Source organism: Anguilla rostrata, chromosome 15, assembly GCF_018555375.3.
Source record: "Anguilla rostrata isolate EN2019 chromosome 15, ASM1855537v3, whole genome shotgun sequence".
NCBI classification, from domain to species: Eukaryota; Metazoa; Chordata; class Actinopteri; order Anguilliformes; family Anguillidae; genus Anguilla; species Anguilla rostrata.
In genome coordinates, this window is record NC_057947.1 from 20,493,857 (window position 1) to 20,513,119 (window position 19,263).

Consider the following 19,263-nt stretch of genomic DNA (forward strand, 5'->3'; position numbering starts at 1 on the left):
AATACTTTCCGAAGGCACTCTAGGTAGCTGGGAAATTGTGTGTATTCAACATCCATAGTGAACTAAATGAGAAATTTTTTTGCTGAAGACGTTTATGATGAAAATTTGGTCTCAGTGCAAAATCAGCAAAAAGCATAAGACTAAAGCCATCTGTCCAAAATGTGAAAAATTGAAATATTGTAAATGTCATTTTTTCATACAGGTAGCTGGGAAATTGTGTATCCATGGTGAATTAAATGAATATAAATGTTGAAGACATTTATGATGTAAATTCCATCTCAGTGGAAAATCGGCAAAAAAAAAAAAAAAAAAACAAGTAGCCTTAAAGGAATGTCCAAAATGTGGAGAAAAAAAAATTGAAAACGTTATGTTTTTTACAGTCTACTGGAAAATAGTGTATTCAATACCCATGATGAACAGTATGAAAAAAAGACATTCATAAAGAAGTTCATTTCCATGCAAAACCAAAAAGATACAAGTCTTTCTCAAAAATGTGAAAAAATGCAAGAATTCCATACAATTCCAGTCGTTTATATGGTCAAATTCATATTTGGTCATTATTTCGTTTCACTGGAAAATCTAAATACTTGACTTATTTTACATCCAAAGCATGAAAAAAATGCTGAAATTCTACATCATTCTTTCCATTTAGACAGATGATAAACTGAGTATTAAATGACCATCGTGAACAAATAAGATACATTTAAAGACACTTATGATAAAATAATAAAAAAGTATGTCAGTGGAAAATCAGCAAGGTACATATTACTATAGCATGTGAAAAAATACAAAATCTCATTTTACATTCAGAAAGGTGTTAAGTCATGCATATGGGCAATTCAAATATAATTCAAATATGGACGATTGAAATACAATTATGAGGGAGTGGGAGTTTTGGGAGACCAAACGCGACTGAACAGGGATTCTTTAAACTATTCACCTGAGGTAGAATAACCACTAAGTCTCGAAAGAGACAAAATGACAGGGAAAAGAATGGAAAGAAAATATCCCCCAAAAAAGCTCTAAACTCGCGTACTGGGTAAAAAACAAAAGCTTAAGGAGCATGAACTTTCTGAAAATAAAACAAAATTGCCTGTACAGAAAACGGGGTAACTCAAAGAAAACAGACCTCGAACCGAGGCTGAAAAAGTAACACCATAAAAGAAGAATTCTGAGTTTAGGTTGTGGCACTAGTTTGTTGCCAGTAACCCATTAAGCTGAAGACTGTTGTGCTAACTTTATCGCTACAACAATCCAATACCTTTACCACACTTGACAGATTACCGGCTCTCGTGTAACGTAAGTGACACTAAACCAAAGTTTATCGGCTTGCTAGGGGTTTAAATATAAAGCCAACAGGTGCAAATTGTAAAAAGAGACATGCACGTATATAATTCAATCAAGGAAATGAAGAAAATTTAATGGCCGTAATAACTGAAGAAAACGCGCAGTAAAACAATAGCCGTAATAACTAAAGAAAAGGCGCAGTAAAAACAATGGCCGTAATAAACGAAAGAATGACGAAGGATGGAAAATAAATTGTGTTATCACCCAAAACCATGACAATGAAAATTCAAGGTGTAAAATTTGTGATTAAATTTAATCAGGGTCAGTTGTTTAACGGCCTCCTCTGTCATTTTCAGGTGGTGTTTAGCATAAACTTGTCCATAAGAAGAGATGCATCTTTTTTGTATTCAGTTGATTGTGAGACAAGCATCATCTGCCTTTTATGCAATATTTTGAATCTTCTTTTCCCCACTTTGGTCCCAGAACTCTCCAATGTCATTACAGTGCCAACAGCCTCAAGGAATTTGTGCGCTACTCGAAAAACATGGTTTGCACATTGCTTATTTGCTTTGGCCGTGCTGTCCTTCTGCTGAGCCAGGCTATGATATTAATTTTTCAGTTGTCTAATATTATTCTGTGTCATGCATTCAGATATGTCTACTCTCAAACCAGCAGTTCTACTTTCTACTCTCAAACCAGCAGTTCATGTTCTCTTATCAACATGAGCTGTGCCCCTAAATCCTTGGTAGACAACAATTTCCTAAGCTGGGCCAGCACTGCAGTATTTGGTGTGATGTGCATTTTCATTTCTACAAACCTGGAATACAAATTGTACAGGGAATGGTACAGCAGAACACCAACTGCCCCATCTCATTTTTCATGGCTCGGGTTCTATGTGCATCTTTATGCTTGGACAATTCTTGAAAATCATTTGACTACAAAATCTTTTTTACTACAAAAATTCTTTGGAAATTGCCTGCCAAATTCACAAGTGGCACAATGTGGGCATTGCATGTTAACTGACCTGCATTTGGCATCAAATCTTTGAGTTTCATTGTTTACTTTCAACATGTAACTTATATTACCTGTGCATGTCAGTCTTCCACTGTGGGGTCTCGGAAGATGGAAGTCACTTGACTGATTCTCTCCCGCATCGTTGAGAGCATAGTGAGATGATTGCTATTGCTGCCACACTTTCTTGGTGATGTCCAGGAGTCCTCTGTGCTTATGCCTACAGAGGAGCTCAAAGTGAGAAAATGCCTGGGGTACTCCCCAGACAGTGGAGAACATGAGGGATTGTGAGGTCCCACATGCGGCCATCCTCTGTCCCCAACTTGTGACTTTGGTTTGTGGTGAGTATACAGAGGTGCAGGGATGGTGAACAAGGAGGAGTTTACCCATAGCCACCATCAGGGGAGGGAAATGGGTGCCTGGTCAGTGAGGATCTCCTTGGGAATCCCTACTGAAGTGGACAGCTCCTTGGCGATAGCCTTTGTAGTGACCTTACACAATAGGACCACCTCAGGGTAGCGTGTTGGGTAGCCCTCCAAGGCTACGATGTATTTTTGACCCATGGCTGGCACTGAAAGTGGCCCTATCAAGTCCATGCCAATTCTCTTGAATGCCACCTCAATGAGATAGCAGAGTCAGGATAGCCAGGGATGGCCGCATCAAATATGTCATGGAGGTTTTGTTTAACAAGTGGCCGCTTATCCATGGTGCTGAAGCGGCCACCTGTCATGATGAGGAAGTGTTGTGTGGCATTGAGAGCTGGTGCCTCTGTGACACAGGGTTCTCATTAGCAGGGCTTCGACACATTCTCTTACCGTCATTTTCACTCTCTAATTTCACCACCCTCGGTATCCTCCATAAATTGAACTGAAGAAAAGCCAGCCTCCAAACAGAAGAACTGGTTGGAGGGTGGGAGTGGAGCAAACAAGATTAAAAGGGAGAAAATTCCCTCAAATTTTGTCTTTTGTATTAAACCTCTTTTTTTTCTTTTGATGAAAGTGGATTTTTGCCCCCCACATGGCCCACCCTCTGACTGCAGAGTTCAGGTAGGGAATATAAATGCCAGTGCATGTTCTGCTTGGCTGAAGTCTGTCAGTGGGGCCATGATGGATGGAGGGAAACACACAGGGATGAGGCTGTGAAGGAGCACTTCCCCCACCCCCCAAACACATTTGGCCCTGCCACCCCACCTTACATGAATAAAGATGTGTTTTGTAGCTCACTGGGGTGGGTTCTGTAGGTTTGGTTTGTGTACAATGTAGTTTCTTTTTTACATTACCCAGTGCCCTCTCTACCTGAACAAATGATGACAGGGCCAATAGAGTGCAGTGTGTACATGTGTCCATGCCTGTGTGCAGTTTCAGAGTGTGTGCAGATGTATGGCAAGCCGTGTTAGCTTTAATTCATTTCTAGAGGACATCGCAAATTCAAATTCTAACTAATGCAAATTCTTGATATCAGAAATTCAATTGTAACTAGTTATAATTCAAGCGTTTTCCCCATTCATTTCAATGGGATCTTTCATTTTTGATATCAAGAATGAACTAGTTAAAATAGGAATTCTTGATATCAAGAACTGTATTTTAACTAGTTAAAATTGGACATTCTAATTAAAACTAGTTAAAAGTTATTGATAACAAGAATTCCAATTTTAACTAGTTAAAATTGAATTCCTGATATCTAGAATTCTAATTTTAAATAGTTAAAATTGACATGATATCACAAATAGGTATTTTAACTAGTTGAAATTATTGTTGATATCAGTAATTGATTTCATGATATCAGAAGTTGGCATTTTAACTAGGTCAAATTCCAACTCCCATTGAAATGAATGAGAAAAACGTTTTCAATCTGACTAGTTAAAATAGAATTTCCGATATCAAGAATTGGCATTTTAACTAGTTAAAATTTAATTTCCGATATCAATAATATGCATTTTAACTAGTTAAAATCGAATTTCAGATATCAGAAATACACATTATAACTAGTTGCAATTGAATTTCTGATATCAAGAATTTGCATTCCAACTAGTTAGAATTTGAATTTGCGATATCCTTTAGAAATGAATTAAAGTTAAAACTGCTTTCCATACAAATGACGGTGAGTACGTACTTGCATGTGCTTGTGATCGCAAGGTACATCCATTTACGTTTGTTGCATGCATGCATGTGTGTTTGTGTGTGTGAGCATGCATGTGTCCATACATTTGTGTTCGTCATCTGATTAAATGTCTATGTGCCCATTTGTGCTGACAATGTTTGGAACTATGAATCAGTTAAGGTAGCTGCATTCTTCCATGAAAGATTCAGGTATTGGAGCAAGTGATACTGCTTTCTATCACCACCATAAGGAACTGTGTTTGCACCAAGTGCATATTTTAAAGGGGGCACAGGGAGCTCAAAGTTTCTCATTTTTTAGGGGACAGCTTGCATGGCCAAAGGCTTCAATCTGTTCATGGCATGTTCCTTACTCATAGCACTCAACGGGGAAGGGTACCTGCTGAAACAAGCAATTGTGTGTATATTTTATCATTGAAATATGGTGACGTGCATTGGTGCAGCAGCATGATCCCAAAAATGTCCTATAAACCTAACGTAGCCCTGTGCAATCATTTGAAACATTCGACCGTGGTCAGGGTCAGTAATGGGAGATACCATAATGTGCCTTTAGTAAGCTGATTAAGTACTTCAGCGATGCTAATAGAAATGAGCACTGTGCCCTTAAATAAACTTTGTTGACTTAATAGATAAAAGTTAAAGAATTTTTATTAAGCTCTTTAACACCGGACTCCCTTCCCTCCATAAAAGATTGGATTATCACAATCACGGGTTCACACAGACCAGGGTCTCTGCAAAACTCCAGGGTCTCCAAAAGATTGGGGTCTCCAAAAGACCTGACCTGTCTTACGAAACAGGGCTTACAGTCGTTTGTTGTATACAACACAAAACTAGGGTAATAACATTATAGACCCTTTATGTCATACTCTGTAATCTAGTTTAATAATTTAAAGTATGAACTCAAAATAACACCTCTTTTAACTGTACAGTATAATATTCAACTGTAAAATGAATTGGCATTTCATTTTAACACATGAAATAAACTGAATAGCATTATAGCTAATGTAGCTGGAATAAGTGCTTCAACTCAATTGACTTATTCAGCCACATTAAGTACTTGAACTGAATTTATATTAATCCAGAAGTTAGTCACCAACATGAAAATGTTTTAGGTTTTAACAAAGTAAATGCGGTACTGGCTTTTCTTAATGTGGCGTTTGCTTAGCATAGGCTTGTTTAAATTACAAAACCATGAACAACGCCTCTGTTAATTTGACAGAATGATCGAATAGTAAACATAACACATGTTCTACTGAATACATGCACCAATGTTTATACTGGCAGCTCAAATACACAACTTCATTCATCAATTTCAAGAACTCAGCATAAATTTAACTTTAAAGCACCGCTAACCGGAGCTAGCCTCCTTATCCTTAGAGTGGACATGTTAGCAAGCTAAATGCAAACTCACTCACAAAGAACAAAATAATGTGAAAACTGGAGTCCAGGCAGACTCTCGGTAGCTCAACTGTGTGCATAAACCTTCTTACAATGAATTTGATACGTCACTTATATAATGTTCTGATCAAATTATGAACTAATTTGTGCACGATCTATTCATGGAATGTTTTTCGCCTTTTCGGTCTCATTCTGCTTTGCTGATCACACAGTGCATGTATTCAAGAAGTGTCAGTCAAAATCCATTAAAGGTGGGACTTAATTATTTTGCACTTCTAATAGGCTAAGAGTGGTTTTACTTAATTTTGTTTTTTGTTTTTACAAAACAATATTAGTAACCAATATTTTCTACCGGGTCACATTTGATATTCTAACATGCTTTAAAAAAAAAAAAAAATGAATCTGACGCCCAACGTGGGCAGTATGTCCTATTCCCACCCTGCTCCAGAATGGCCTATTGTCAGCAACAATCAAAGTTCGCATTGGCTGACTATCATCGAACATAAGGAACCCTGTTTATGCACACTGACATCCAGTCAGAAAGATTATGTATCATGCTGGGACAATAATGTGCACAGTTAGTGAAACAAGTGTTATATAACCAGTTCACAAAAATAGAAATATAGCAAGTAATAGGCCTACTGCAGCACATTTTTGTTCTATATATGAAAACATTTTAACGTAAGTGTATATGTTATTAAATCAGATAATATAAATTAAAATAAAAAACAGTGTACAGTACACAAGCAAAAAAATGTTAAAAGATAAAGCACTTTACTATGAAACGTTCAGTGTTAATATCCCTCTATGCAAAGGTAATGGAAAATTATACTACCATGCATCAGACTTCTCAAGGCTAGACTTGTGATTAATTTGGGAGATCCTGAAAATCAGCACAAAAATGTGAACTTACAGCCAAAACGTGCAAAAACAAATATGATAGGGGATTTAAAAAATTGCATTTCCCTCCATACATAATGTTTTTTTTTTTTTTAATTCAGAGGCACTTTATTTCCAAGTTAATGGTTTTCTGTGTGTGTGTGCGCGCGCATGCGCGCACGTGCATGCCTGCTTGCCTGTTGGTGATGTAACTGTAAAACACCATCAATCTAACTCCCCTTTTCTTGATAGCATCTCACAGTATTTCCAGAACAGCCACTCTACTCTGAGGGGAGTTATAACTCAAAACCTGCATTATGGTCCTATTACAGTCCTGCATGACTGGACACCACAATTGAAGCCATATTTTTTCTTTCCTCCATAATTTCTCTCACCCTCTCTCTTTCTCGATCTCACCTTCTCTCTCCATCGCTGTCCGTCTCTCCCTCTTCTCATATTATTGTCCCTCTTGCTCTCTCTCACTCTCACTTGCTTGCTCTCTCTTGGCTGCTCTCTCACTCTCACTTGCTCAATCTTACCTTCTCTCTCTCTCTCCCTCTCCTCTTCTTCTGTCTGTTTGATGCAGGTGGTGCTAAAAACGAGTTATTTCCAATAAACACAAGTGTTTCCCCCACAATCCCCAGCAGAGCACGTGCAGTCACAAGGTGTGACAGGATCACAAACTCAAGCCTGCTGCTGACACCTTGGGGAGAAGGCCACACGGCAACCACAGAGTCATTGCAGAAGAAGCCACCGATACAATCCAGTGCAACGTCAGTTTAATTTAAATGCGAGTGTATATCTGCCAATGATGTGGTAGCCCTGTGGCTCAGTGGTGAGGCTCCCAGACAGAGCTCAGCTCACTCACACACTCGTCTGGAGACTCTCAGCAATAATGACTCCCTAAATCTTAAAAATATTTTTAAAACACCTTTAAGTCCAGGGGAGGGAGAAAAGCAACCAGAGGAAGCATCAGATTTCAGTGGGGGTCTTAACCACTGAACAAAAACCGATTTCAGCTACCCTGTCAGAGCCCAGTGACAATTGGTTGATTTAGTTTTGCACTTGGGCAGAAACCATATGTCCCTGTGTAATGTGTTGCTGAGAGCTGAGGAAAGCAGCCGGAGAGGGAGGGAGGGGGGGAGGGAGAGAGAAAGAGAGAGAGAACCCAAGAGTGAGAGAATAACCTTCCTATTACAAACTAATGAAGTGGTTGAGCTTAACTTAAGGTGAATGCCAAGTTCTAATGAATAGGGTTTGAAGGGTGATGGCCACAAATTGATTCCTCAGCCCGGGGGTCAGCACAGAGGAAATGGGACAAAGAGCAAAAACCAGTTTATGGACAGGCTGTACATGATATTTTGTCCCAGCAGTACAAGCTAAAAATGAGTTTGTCTGTTTATCAGCAAATGGTTTGCATGAAAGACACTGCAGTAGTGGTGCAGTGCAGAAGGGTACTATATTATTGTAAATCATTCATGATTTGTTTTTATATTTTTGTCATTTTCCTTCTTGTGAGCTCCCACTTGATTGTGATTGGGAGGTTTACTGCTAACAAACAGTCTGGGAGCTGATTGCAGGTCTGAGCACACAGCAAGGTAAAACCAAGTGGTTTGATTGTTTCTAAGTGAATTTAGTTTGTGTGATAATTAACCATTATGAACACATTTTATACATTGAAGCTCTCCAAAAGGACAGCATTTTACTGAAATAGCAGGTTTAGTCAAAAAGAGAGAATGGGTAAATAAAGAATATTTGTTCTGTGGGATTCTAGAGGGTACCACACTCAATGGAATAAGCATCTGGAAGTGGAATATGGCTGGGGAAAAAAGATATACGCAATATTCCAATTCGGAGAGGTTTGGTGCCATTTGGAGAGATTTTCAGCAGATTTGGGCCCACCTGTGGGAAAACACATGTCAAATTGTACTGCTTTGTTCAATTTATATGCCCTTGGTCTCAAGGAATAAACAATATACATTCCAAATGTGGAGACGGACTGAAACTCCCTGACTGTCCACAGCAGAGGTGCTCTGTATGAAAAGTCTATGCAACCTACTGTTTTAAATGTTTTTAAATCTTGGGGACCACAAGATTTCCTTAAACTTAACACAGAATGCATAAATATGCATAATATAATATTATAACATATTATTAAACAATAATTCTCAACACTGAGGATTCACCTTCTTTTGTGTCACAATTGGCAAGTAGGCGGAGGTGAGGTGGAATAGTGGCCAACAAAGTTGGGGCCATCCACACTGTGTAAAACCACACCAAAGAATGAGCAATGCATCAGCTGAAAATTATATGCCATCCCAAAGTTCCTGGTTGCCTACAAATTAACCTGGTGTGTCCCTCAGTGCAGTCCAGGATGCTGCTGGTAGCTTTATTCAGGGCCATGGTTACAACAGCACTCATCTTCCATCCCATAACTGTAAAGAGAGTTACTGTGCCCTTACACAAATATGACCCAGCCTGACAAACTTTAAAAATAGTAGTGGCTGGAGTCAGAACATAACTGCTGTTGACAGAACATTGGCACAACACTGCTCAACTCTGCTTAAAAATTCATATCCCTCCCTCCCCCAACCAGGATCCTGCAGGGCTTCACAAACCATATCCAAACTCACCAGCACAAGGGACAGCAGGATTGTGTAGGGCCGAAAACAATGTGGCATGAATAAGAGAGGCATTTAGAATAATGATGATGTGACAGAATATTCATCAGCTGCCTCTTGTGTTTCCCTTTCATACCATAGTATAAGGAGAGTTGTGAGCGATGTTGAGCCAATGTTCTGTCAACAGCAGTTATGTTCTCCCTACAGCCGCTATTATTTTTACATTTTGTTAGGAGCGGTCACATTTCTGTAAGGGCAAGAGGGGAGGGGGAAGGGTTGAAAGAGAGGAGGGAAATGGGTCAGATTGGATGAGGGGTGGAAGGGTCAGATAGGGACTCTCTAATCTGAAAGCTCACAAATATACATACTGAATATGCCTTGGAAGCAGGGCTAAGCACTAAGGATGTTATCAAATGATTCATTGTATTATTGTCTTTCCAAACATGAGACCCAACACGAGTATGTTAGGAGGTAAACCAGTTCAGCTTTTGAATATCTCTTAATGGAAGTTTACCTAGGCTTCTTAAAATAGGGTGAAATTTTACAGACAAATCATTGTAATTTCTCACCAGTTGCAATCTCCACCTTCAGGCAACATATTTTCCATGTGAAAAAATCAAATCATACCATGTTGGTTTCTGTTTGAAACTGGAATGGATTGTAAAAAAGGAGATTTCAACTATGAGGCCTCACAAACATGATCTATATAGCCATTAAGATTTTCACTCAGTGATTTAAATTAAATGTCACAGATTAAATTCAAACTTAAAACGAATATGGATCTTTGTGCGGTATATAGCCACACCCCAGTTAGACCTGCAGGTGACCCTACTTGCCCAAGGATGTTTCCTTTGAGGTCTGTGGAGCGAAGAGTTGGGAGAGAGAAAACTGATACATTCCTAAGGTCACAAAGGGCAAGTTTGACATATTAAATTATATTGTTTCTCAGAGGTGATAATCCAAGAACTAGCTATACGAAAAGGTCTTATCTTTTATTTTTATGGATTGTCATCTATACATGCTCTACACGTATAAATACTCAATACTGTTGAGTATGAACCAAGACCAAAAGTAATTTCAATGGATTAATATTGGGAATATGGGGAAAATAAACAGTGATAATTATCATATGAAAACAAAGTTCAAATGAAAAGGTAAAAGTTGCTGAAAGAGTAGTACAGTATATTAGTCATGGGGGTACTAGTCCTATTAGTCACTGTGTGCATGATTATTATGACGTCATTATTTTGTATCCCCTCTCCAATAGCCATCTTGAGGAAGGGGCAATTGAGTTTCATTTAAGCTGTTCATCCTTTCCCCATATTATGCATTCCCAACATAAACACGTGCAGAGTAATGCTCTCATCTGCCTTCCTTAAACCTCCAGCCATTCTTCTGGGCAGACAGAGAAGACCGAGAGCAGCTGACAGGATCTTTATCTTGTTTTTCTCCCCTCAAGTATTCTCAACTAGATCCCCATCTAATCATCACCCCACATGCAGTGCCTTCAAAACAGGGTCTCTGGCAGGAGATCATGGACCATGCAAGACCATGAGACAGTGCTAGGCACACATCAGACAGGGAAGCTTAGAGGGGGTCAATCAAATTAGTGGAGTCTTCTCTTATCAAACTTTCTTATATCTTCATGTTCTTGAGCCTGCTGCCTGATACCATCCAGGTCATTTTACCAGTTTGCTGTAGGATAATTGGAAACAGGAGTCACTGTGAGCTGTCAGTCATTGTTATGGAAAGCATCTATCCGTAGACCTGCCACAAAACACCATGTTTGTTGCCGTCGCCACAAGTGTTTGGTAACATTGTGTCAATAGTAATTTCTACTGAAAAGGAGTTAATTCAGGCAATAGCTGATAAAAAAAGTGTTGGTGTTTACATAATAATGGAGTGTGTGTTCAGTAAAGGAATATCAAACTTTAAAAGATTTTAAACTGATTTTTTAAAGGGAAAGGACATTCTATTTGCCTAATACACGTTTCCTTCATTCCTCTCTTCTCATGTCCTTTCCTTGTGTCCTCCAATGGGTGGAGCTAAAAAGGTTGCAAGGAAAGGAAGCAAAGAGGTAAAAAAATAAGCGTTTGGAATTAACCTTGTATTGGAAGAAATGTGATGCAGACAGATTTGAGATGCTGTTGTTCTCTTAGGAAATCAGCACTGGATTATCTGAGTTCAGTCATGTCTGCTTGCACCCTTGTGAAATTCCCATCCCCGGCACACCTTAGCCATCCAAATCCCAACAGAATAAACGTACTTAGACAGTTGAAATGAAAACTTGATATATGGACCGGCCACACAACTGTAAGGGCAACAATGATACAGTGATACTATGACTACACCAGACCACCCTCATACCCAGTCCTTCTCAGAACCATAACCCTCTGGGCCAACCAAGCAGTTAGGAGAATGTTAACATTTATTTAAGTGTTAACATAGGAGTCTGTGAAAAATAACAAGTCTATTATATGATAGACCCCTGAATGTGTCCTTCGCTTAAGGCGGTATACTGTGGTGTATATGAAGAGCCCCATGGCCTCAGATTGAATCCAGTGCTGACTGTGACCGGTACCCCATAAAGCAATGCACAATTGATGATTTTGCCACCCAGGGAATGGGCGGGCTCAGTCATATAGGGTACTGCATGCAATGCTATCTAGTGATCCTTGGTGGTCAATTAGGCTGTAGATTGATGTGTAAGTCGGTTTTTCTTTGACTCCACTCTATCCAAGCTCTGTAGTAGTCTGCAGCACCACATGTTTCAGAAGAGAACCTTGGATGTCAACACTGGGTATTGGTAGTGGGGTTTGCGCATATATGCGCCTATGGTTGCAGACAATTGGCCACCTCAAATCGGGGTGGGAATTGGACATGCTCCACCCAATGTTGGGTGCCAAATTTCTATTTAAAAATAAAACAATTTTTTAAAAGTTCTCGAAAATGCAATTTCAGTGTTCCTCATAGACCTCAGCACACGCATGTTCTAATTACACTGACTCGGTGGAATTTTGAGAGAATATACACACAAACACTGAGATCAATTAAAAAGGAACATTACAACAGCAAATGTCACAACAAACCATCTGGCTCCCATACACACAAGGGGCGAAGCTAATTATTTTTCCAACGCTTTTGTGCCGTGTCCTGTCACAAACATTCCCAGAGACCTTTATCATTTCTGGTGTGATTATCTTGGAGAAACTTTTGCAATGTCAGTAAAAATTGAAGCCAGCAACATTTCATATGTCATCCCCGAGAGATTCCAGATATCAAAACACTTATAAGAGTCAATGAGCCACTTTTCATGATTTTGGATGAGGATCTGGTTATTTTAGAGGTTGTTGATGATGATCATTTATATTAAAAGGGGACATGAAATTTAAGTGGATAAGGTTACAGCTAATGTAACTATAATCCATCTCTTAGGGGGGACATATAGTTCTCTTAACCATAGGTTTAATTAAGTCACTTTATTCAGTTTGATGTCTAATTATACTTAAAATGTAGAGGCTTGGATTTCTGGAGCCTGAGAACTGTGGTTAAATTAATCAAATCCATCAGGCAATTAAAAAAAGAAAAGATCAAGGGGCTGCTGGGTGGCTCATCTGGCTAAGACACCAGCATCAATTCTGACTGTGACAATGCTCACATCTGCTCACATCCCAGCTAGTGAACAGCAAAGTGAAAAAAGAAGAGTCAGCTAGCATTGCGCACTTTGGTGCAGTTATCTGCGCTCTAACTAACAGAGTATATTGCAGATTCAGATTAAAAAAAATCTCAAATGTATCAGGTTTGAAAAAGAAACAATTAAGCAGGTGGTGAGTCAAGAGAGGCGGGAGCCAGTTAGCATGAGGTCAGAATCATGCCTGGTGCACAAGCCTTCCTTCTGTCCAAATATATTTTTTATTTTTTCCATTAAAAAAAGACTGCTTCGTGAAAAATCTATGGACCCACATAGCACATTATGTCTGTTTTTCATTTTGTATAGCAAAAGAAGAAAAAACATTACAGAGCAATATACAACAGCAGTTTCTGTCACTTAAAATAAGACGAATGCAAATCCTCAGGCAAGAACGATGCTGCTGCAGTGCAGTCACAGATACGAAGCAGGCCAGAACTGGCCAGTTCCCAGATGAAAGGCCTAAGCGCAGTGCCTTCTGGTGGTGTTGGGTTTCCTAATGATGCAATATTTTTATATTAAACCTGCACTGAAAGCCTGTGACACATAACTGCCAAGCCATGATTGAAAAATAACCACTGTGAACTTCCATCTGATCCTCATAGGACATTAGAGATGGGGTGTGAGAGAGAGAGTCAGAAATAGCAGGAAAGGGAAAGCATTAGGCACCACACACACACACACTCGCATGCTCGCATGCACGCACGCACGCACACACACACGCACATGCACACACACACACAACAGGATCACAGGCCAGTGTTTTCAACCTTTTTCTTAGTATAGCAAAGTCCATTTTCAGGCTCCGTTCTGTACAGAGACATGTAATTAAGGGTTAAAGTCTTCCGAACAATTAAGCGCCTAAAAGTTTTATTACACTGACAAGCAAAAAAACATCCGTACCAAGACCCACAGGGCAGGAAATACATTCTGTGTATGTGCCAAGAATAAAACAGAGTCCCTGCCGCCTTTTCCTTTCTACAGAGAATTCAGCTAATTTTATCCCGTGTGTGCCCATTGGCCCGTACCGCATAAGTTGCCAGATAGTCTTTTTTTAAACTCTTTCAAGTACGGGAGAGAAACGGACGCATTTTATGTTTATCATACAAGAGTGTCCAGAAGCAAAGGATATAATCTGGAGCAATTCCCTCAGGACAACCTCTAGCAATAGCCCTGGTCACGTTTATCAGTAGAGTGACTTTTGGGGGACATTCAGCCTCGTTTCTCATACTGGACAGTTGGCAGGTCAACCAGAGGACAGTAGACTAGGGGCGCAGCTGTCCTTAAACTAACTCAAATGACCCACATGACGAGGGCTGCACGATTTATCTATTCACAGTTAAGAATAATCACCACCCATGCGACTATCTTTTTTTTTTTATCGTACCTGATGCAGCAGGAAACAACAAAACAGAAGTTGTGAAAAGGAAATTGCAGCAAAAACTTCATCACTGGAATCTATTTGGTATTTAAATGACAGCCAATCAGCAGCAAGGTTGTGATGCTTCTATGTGATACTGTGATTTTATTTATTTTTTTAATCACATGGAAGCTGCAAGGTCTTGCTGCTGATTGGCTGTCTGATGATTACCCAACATATATCAGTAATGATGTATTTTACACATGGCCTCTGACATTTAGTTGTTCACTACTGCATCAGCTCTGATTAAAGAAAAAAAGACAAAAGAAAGATAATACACTACATGACAGTGGGTATTCGTATTATGCTTTTAAAAAAATGTAATTGCATTTATAGTGCATGACTCAAAAAAATCACTTAAAAAATAAATAAATTACAGCAAAAGGATAAAAGGCATTTAGTGTTGCCTGCATTTTAACATAGTAGTTCACGTGGCAGTGTTTGGATCCTATGCCAAATGTTACCATGACTGCAGGCCCACTAAACCTGATGAAGGCTCCAGGGAACCCCAATATACTGAAGGAGCAGCAGGGACGGAGATGCTGAGAAATCCCCTGTACTACAACCCAAGCCCCCGTAGTCATAGTGAGTTTCATGCCACAGCCAGAAAACACAGACTGCATTGTCAAATTGCTTAAAGGGAAAAAACCCAAATGATTAACATTTCATTTTCCTCAGCTTTGCCACGCAACGCAGTGACAGAGCATTAATACTGCAGGCATCTGCGGTCACATCTGTCAAGCACGGTGGCGTTGCTAGCAGGAAAAGTATTGCAGCTTCAATCATACTGGGCCTTGTCTGTAAGAGAACACTTTACCTCTTTGAGAATACCAGCAGTAGTTTGTCACAATGCAATAATACAATAAGCCTGGCAAACTGTTGTGGACGTGGATGATGTATTCAGTCAACTAACAGATTGGATGATTTATTTCTGTCGCATTCAGCTCCAGGGAGGTTCATTCAAACCAGAGAAATATTTAGTGAAAATTTTCAGACGAGCTAGCCAGCTGAAGTACACAATTTAACTAGATATGATCACGTCTATCGGCCTTATAAACAAAACCTCTCATGTTGAAGCAAAAGCTAAAATTGAGTTCTCACAATTATGAGAGCTCTCACAATTTAAAAAAAAAAAAAAACTAATAAATGAATGGTGGTGGCCCACTTCTAAGTAAATATCTTGGCTCGACTGGACACAAGTTTCTGTTCGTGCCGACACCCTGTGGTTATCACTTCCCTTCCCCGGCCTTTTCTCGAGGAGAACCGAACAAAAACAATACAGTGTAAATGACTGCTTCCCCAGAACTCCTTTCCAGCATGCTACCCTCAACTTAGCTTGTTTGCTGACAATAATTAACCTAAATATATAAAAAGCATGTCTCTGATATGAGCAATCATATTGCATATACAAATAATTTTTGGTCCAACCTCTTCCTAAACTCCTAAAATAAAAGGATTGCTGGTTTTAAGAGGATATTTTATATAGGTCTACTGCCCAATTTTTTAAATGAGAAAATCATTCAAACTTTAGTTAAATCATCCAGCAGGAAATGTATGGACCATTGCCAATGGGTTCTGCTGATTGCATCATTTTATATCTCTCTCTCTCTCTCCCAGTGGTGAGCTTGTGTGGTGGTGATGCTGACAGGGAGAGAGGGTAGGGGAGCTACACCATAAACCTGGGTCTGTGGATCTGAAAACATCTGTACGGAGGTGGGGCAGCTAGGTTGCCAAAACCCCCCCGCTCCCAAAACGCCCGTGCATTTGTTTTCAGCAGAACTCAGAGGTAGTGTTCTCCTGGCATGGGGGCAAGGAATCCCTGCACAATTACACAAAGCCCTGTTTAATGAGGAAAAGGCTTATTAATCCAGTCACAGGACACAGAAACCCGCAAAAGGTGTTAGAACTTGCTCTCTGATTATGGGAACTAATCAGTTTAATTTGCTGTAGATTAATCTGGGAGTGGGGGGGAGGGGGTGGTGGTGGCGGGAGAAGGGGCACAGGGACATTTGGACTACAGATTGCCGAACAGCAATTCCTGCGGTAGTCAGGGAAAACACTCCATGATATCACCCCGCCCCCAGGCAGGGAACTCAATGTCCTACCCTCCATTCCTCAATTTAAATCCCCCATGGTTCACAATGACAATCTGTCATCCCCCCCCTCCTCAGGTTTGCAATCTCAATCCCTGCCCCAAGCACCACACCACACCACACAGTCCACTCAATAACCCACTGCACCCAGTCCATTCAATAATCCACTCCTCTGTGCCCTCCCCCAGTCCGCTTAATAACCCACTCCACCTGTGCCCCCCCAGTCCACTCAATAACCCACTCCCCCTGTGTGCCCCCAGTCCACTCAATGACCCACTCCCCCTGTGTGCCCCCAGTCTACTCAATGACCTCTCCCCCTGTGTGCCCCCAGTCCACTCAATGACCCTCTCCCCTGTGCCCCCCAGTCTGCTCAATAACCCACTCCACCTATTCCCCCCACGCCCGCTCAATGACCCACTCCCCCTGTGCCCCCCAGTCTACTGAATGACCCACTCCCCCTGTGCCCCCCAGCCTACTCAATAACCCACTCTCCCTGTGCCCGCCTGTTCTACTCCATAACCCACTCCCCTGTGCCCCCCAGTCTACTCAATAACCCACTCCCCCTATTCCCCCACGTCCACTCAATGACCCACTCCCCTGTGTGCCCCCAGTCCGCTCAATAACCCACTCCCCCTGTGCCCCCCAGTCCACTCAATAACCCACTCCCCTGTGCCCCCAGCCCACTCGATAACCCACTACCCCTGTGCCCCCCAGCCCACTCAATAACCCACTCCCCCTGTGCTCCCCAGTATACTCCATAACCCACTTCCCCCTGTGTTACTATTTGTGTAATGGATAGAATGAGAGTGAGACAGAAGAGGATCTCTGTGAGACAATGCTGTCACCTAGAGGTGGCACTTAGCCTCGTCAGCCACAGTTACTGTTGGATGGCTCTCTCACAGATTGTCATTCCAGAGAAGAAACATGTGGACAACTCACACTTGGGTTGCAGTGCAAAGGCTAAGGGACGGCTCAAGACCCTTCTGGGTCACGCAGACTCCTGTATTCACCAATACCTGCAGGAGGCAGAGGCTATCAGTCACTCTGACCAACAGCCCTAACAGCCACAATTGGAGAAAGTACTACAATTTGATTGGCTCCTGGGAACAGATTCAGATGGCAAATGATTGTACAGGAAAGTCGTTGAAATCACAGGGGGGAGCCGCCAGGTCGCCATGCTGTGAAACTTCATAATGTTGTGCGCCAACTGTGAATATAATTTCATCCTTGTTTTTGTTTTCAGTCATATTCAAGCTCTCCAAAATGGGGACACTTCATAGGTACCACAGTGAAAGCTGAAAGAAATATGAAAGAAAAGAAAAGAAAGGGCTACATATGCACTTGCAAAGTCAACGCATTAGAGTAATAAAAATACAGCGATATCTCTTTTAAAGTGACTGAAGACTATTTAAACCAGAGCTGCTCGACAAGCTGATTGAACAACATGCCTGAGAGAGCTTGAGTGGTTGCTTTAGGTGGCATGAAGAAGGGATCTATTCAAGGAGGCAGACAATGCATCAGAGTGAGGTTCTTATCTATCTAATTAAACACAGATAGCCCCAATGAACCACATTTAGGGAAATGGATACTCATTATCTCAGTAAGCCTCACCTGCCAAGAGAGACACTCTGAGGAGGTAAAACACAGATTCCTATTCCACAGAGGGAGTTTGGGTAGTAGGTAAACCATCACAGTCAGACAGGCTGTGATCAGGTTTGAATCACACAACATGGCTGAAGGGTGTACATACACTTTACCAAGCCTTCATATTGTAGTCCGTCGTCAAATTGTAGCAGTGTTGGAATATGTAGTGTGTGTCTCTCTCTCTCTCTGTCTTTCAGTCTCGGTCTCTGTGTGCATGCTCAGCATAATTTTCTTCATTTCTGTGTGTAACATGGCTATTGTCTCCTTATGAGATGCTTGGTATTCTGCAGTACAGTAAATACTCGCGTCCACCCAGAGCCAGGTCTGTGGGCCATCAGTGCCGGGAGAAGAGGAATCACAGCATCGCAGGGGCCTCCCAGATATAAAAAATGCACAGTAGTCTCAACTGGCTTAAGGTAGAAGATGGACTGAATGCCTCACTGCTCATTTTCATGAAGAATTTAACAGCATTTAAAACATGTTTGTGCAATCAACTGGAATACAGCTCAAGCACACACTATCACTAAGCATGCAACTGAAATTTGTCGTTTTGATTTTCATTAAAATGAACAGTAGTTTACAGAGCAATTAAAACATAAAGCTCTCAAATAATGCATGCATCACTCAAATAACAAGAAAACTATCCATAAAAAAACAACTGCATAAACATCTAATTGAACAATACAATGAATTTTGTCCTTGTAGATGACCAAATAAAAATAGAAGAAATATAGGAGCACAGTTCTTACCTGATTCCAAATGGTGTTAAACATAATTCCACTAGATTATAAATAGGTGGATGTACAAAAGAAACCACAGATCTTCATAATTACACTGGCCTACAAATAAAATCACCAACAGAGAGGCTTGAGGCCTACAAAATGCCAAATCCCTGTTGTTTCCAGTCTTGGTGGAGGGAAAGTTCTTCTCCACAAGAAAATATTAGACCTCAAATTTCTGGGCTATCCATGCACAACATCTTCTTAAACCAAATTTGAAAACAGAAATGAGGATTGGCATTCTGATTGTTCAGATTTTCAATGGATAATGTCCGACCTACACTGCTCACAAGCTAAACCAATGGCAGACATCTTGTCAGATTGTG

At 40.6% G+C, this 19,263-nt stretch overlaps 1 protein-coding gene and 1 long non-coding RNA gene across 7 annotated transcripts in view; one reads left to right on the top strand and one right to left on the bottom strand.

Moving 5' to 3' along the window:
- LOC135240620 (myosin light chain 1, skeletal muscle isoform-like) overlaps positions 1–19,263 on the top strand; it is a 465,194-nt gene that overhangs the window by 422,952 nt on the left and 22,979 nt on the right. The gene's annotated exons all lie outside the window — the stretch shown is intronic.
- LOC135241124 (uncharacterized) lies at positions 6,740–19,251 on the bottom strand. 5 transcript variants are annotated; one of them, XR_010325900.1, is made up of 5 exons: positions 18,265–18,751; positions 9,326–9,560; positions 9,032–9,127; positions 8,879–8,953; positions 6,740–8,594 (listed from the first exon to the last, which is right to left on the bottom strand). It is a non-coding gene; the product is annotated as an uncharacterized LOC135241124 (long non-coding RNA). The 5 variants fall into 5 exon arrangements; XR_010325896.1 differs by lacking the exon at positions 18,265–18,751 and adding an exon at positions 18,908–19,251 and having other exon boundaries at positions 6,741–8,594; positions 9,450–9,560; XR_010325897.1 differs by lacking the exon at positions 18,265–18,751 and adding an exon at positions 18,908–19,251 and having other exon boundaries at positions 6,741–8,594.